Raw genomic sequence first — 4,073 nt, 5'->3', positions numbered from 1 at the left:
GTATATTTATGAATATGAGAAAACAGCCCTAGTGAATATGACCAAACAACCCTGTAAGGTGGGTATATTTGTGATTTTGAGAAGACAACCTCATAAGAGGTGTATATTTGTGAGTAATAGAAAACAACCCTGATAGATAGGTACATATGTAAATATGAAAAAATAACCTCGTAAAAATCCATATTTGTTAGTATGAAAAAACAACTCGGCACGAGGGGTATTATTATCAATATGAGAAAACAACACCGTAAGACGGGTATATTTGTAACTATGACAATATAACCCCGTCAAAAGGACATATTTGTAAATATGAGAAAATAACCTCGTAAGATGGGTATATTTGTGAATATGACAAAAAGAATCCCACTAAAGGGGTATATTTGTAATTATGAGAAAACAACCTTGTAAAAAGGGTATATTTATTAGTGTAAGAAAACATCCTGGTAGGAGGGGCATAATTATAAATATGAGAAAAGAACCTCATAAGAGGGGTATATTTGTAACTATGAGAACACAACCCCATAAGAGGGGTATATTTGTGAATATAAGAAAACAACCAATGTGAATATGATAAAGCAATCTCGTAAGATGTGTATATTTATGATTATGAGGAGATAATCTTGTAAGATGGGTATATTTGTGTGTATAAGAAAATAACCCTATTGATTGGGTATATATGTTAATATGAGAAAATAACCTCGTAAGAAGGTATATTTGTGAGTATGAGAAAACTTCTCCTTAAGGAAGGGTATAATTGTCAATATCAGAAAACAACCCTGTAAGAGGCTTATATTTGTAACTATGGGAATATAACTCTGTTATAGGTCAAAATTTGTAAATATGAGAAAGAAACCACGAAAGAACGGTATATTTGTAAATATGAAAAAATAATCTCATAAGAGCGTTATATTTTTTAGTATGAGAAAACAACACAATAAGAGAGGTATATTTGTCAGTATGAGATAACAACCCCTTAAGATGGGTATATTTGTGAGTATGAGAAAACAACCCCGTTGGATGGGTTTATTTGTGAATATGAGAAAACAACCGCGTAAAAGTGGTACATTTATAAAAATGACAAATATTATGAGTAAAGGACCCTTTCAAAGAGGCATATTTATGAGTATGAGAAAATAACCCCATTGGATGGGTATATATGTAAATATGGGAAAACAACCCGCAAGAGGGGTATATTTGTGAGTATGAGAAAACAACACAAAAGTAGGAATAAAACTATAAATATGAAAAAATAACCCCGTAAGATGGGTATATTTGTAACTTTGAGAATACAACCGCATAAAAGGGGTATATTTATGAATATGAGAAAGCAATCCTAGTGAATATGATAAAATAACCTCGTAAGATGGGTATATTTGTGATTATAAAAAGATAATATCGTAAGAGGTGTGTATTTTTTAGTATGAGAAAACAACCTCATTGGATGGATATATATGTAAATATGAGAAAAGAACCTCGTAAGAATGGGAATATTTGTGAATATGAGACACCAATCCTGCAAGACGGGTATATTTGTGATTATGAGAAAACAATCCCATACCATAGGTATCTTTGCAAGTATGAGAAAACAACCCGTTGGAGGGGTATATATGTAAATATGAAAATACCACGTCGTAAGAAATGTATATTTATTAGTATGAGGAAAACATCCGAGTAGGAGGGGCATAATTGTAAATATGAGAAAACAACTACGTAAGAGGGGCATATTTGTAACTATGAGAACACAACCCTGTAAGAAAGGTATATTTGTTAATATGAAACAACAACTAATGTGAACATGATAAAACAACCCCGTAAGATGGGTATATTTGTGATAATGAGAAGACAATTCTAAAAGAGGGGTATATTTTTTAGTATGAAAAACAATATGAGTATGAAATAACAACCCTGTTGGAGGAGTATATATGTTAATATGACCTCGTAAGAGGTGTATATTTGTGAGTATAAGAAACCATCCTGGCAATAGGGGTATACTTGTAAATATGAAAAAATAACATCGTAAGAGAGGTATATTTGTAACTATGAGAATATAACCCTATAGTAGATACATATATATATATATATATATATATGAATCGACAAAAATAGTTCTAAATATACCCCTCTTACAAGGTTGTTTTCTCATATTCACAAACATACCCCTCTTATGGGGTTGTATTCTCATAATTAAAAATATACCCCTCTTACGATATTGTTTTCTCATATTTATATATATACCCCTCCAATGGGGTTGTTTTCTCATACTTACAAATATATCCCTCTTAAGGGGTTGTTTTATCATTTCAATAAATATACCCTTCTTACGAATTTTTTTGTCAGATTCATATATATATATACATACATATATATATGTATCTACTATAGGGTTATATTCTCATAGTTACAAATATATATATACATATATGTATATATATATATATATATGTATGTATATATATATATGTATGTATATATATATATGAATTTGACAAAAAAATTCTGTAAGAAGGGTATATATATTGAAATGACAAAACAACCCCTTAAGAGGGATATATTTGTGAGTATGAGAAAACAACCCCATTGGAGGGGTATATATATAAATATGAGAAAACAACCTCGTAAGAGGTGCATATTCATAAGAATGAGTAACCATCCCGGCAATAGGGGTATAATTGTAAATATGAGAAAATAACATCGTAAGAGGGGTATATTTTTAATTATGAGAATACAACCCCATAAGAGGGGTATGTTTGTGAATATGAGAAAACAACCTTGTAAGAGGGGTATATTTAGCACTATGAGAACACAATCCCGTAAGAGGGATATATTTGTAAATATGAGAAAATAACCTCGTAAGAGCATGCGAGGGGCTTACTTTGTAAGCTTCCATTTTATTATCTTTGCATGCGGGGTGATCACATCATTTGCTAAGTCTAATTTTAATCCTTTATTTACATGTGGGGTGATCCTAAGCATGAATTTAAACATATATAGATGGAGAGGAAGAAGAATAGAACTAGAAAAGGATTAAGGAAAATAAGGGAGCGTGAAGGGGAAAAACTATGCATGCATATGGCCCTAGTGGCCCTAATATAAACTGCAAATTAGACAATGATATGAACAAGTGGATTGGTCCTCCTCGGAGACGAACCTCTATGGGTTAACTACTATGCACTTATGGATTAGGGTTAAAGCATAGCAAAATTACAATAAGTGAATTAAATAAACATGCAATTAAGTTTGAGTAGGCAGACATGGAATGAACAAGAATAAAAGCAACATATTGGAATAATAATAATAATGAATAAAATAATATACAAAAAGTGTTTTCTATCTCATCAAAGAGATTGACCCCGCATGAATACATTTGAGCTCGCGTGAGGTTATTCCCTTAGGATGCAGAATGGACTCATAACGTCGTTTTGAAGCTAACTCTTCTACTTCAAAAGGAGAAAGACTGAACTCACGTGAGCACAGGTTAAGCTCGCGTGAGGTCAGACCATAAATCTTTAGTTGATACATAAACGAAGCCATTTAACCTCGAAAGCCTCTGTTTGGGTTCAATGATCAGTGGACTCGTGCGAGTAGAGGTGATCTCGTGTGCGCTCAGAGTCCAGTCTCTAGAACGCACCAAACTAGACTTAAAGAGGCTAAACGACGTCAGTTTGAAGCATTAAGCTTCCTGACCTCCCCCGAGCTTAGCGGTTCAGGTCCCTATGGCCATCAAACGACATCGCTTCAACTAGACATAAAGGTACAATATGCAAAATGACAATGGATTTGTAGGAAGACAGCTGACTTCGCACGAGCATAGGTTAAGCTTGCACAAGTTTGGCCTACTTTGAAAATGTCAGAATACCAAAAATGGGAGAAATTTGAAAATATTGTTAAATAAATAAATAAAATAAAAATAAGAATTAATAGAAGAATAAAGAAACACAGATTAAATCAAGAATGATGTGATGAAAATATGTTGAATGCAATAAAAGATGGGAAGTTTGAATGTAACGAATTATTAAAATTGCACAAAGAAAAATAGGATTCATAGTAGTTTTTGCACTCAAGTGCTACCTTAG

This window comes from Ricinus communis, chromosome 2, assembly GCF_019578655.1.
Source record: "Ricinus communis isolate WT05 ecotype wild-type chromosome 2, ASM1957865v1, whole genome shotgun sequence".
NCBI classification, from domain to species: domain Eukaryota; kingdom Viridiplantae; phylum Streptophyta; class Magnoliopsida; order Malpighiales; family Euphorbiaceae; genus Ricinus; species Ricinus communis.
This window is presented reverse-complemented; position numbering follows the sequence as displayed.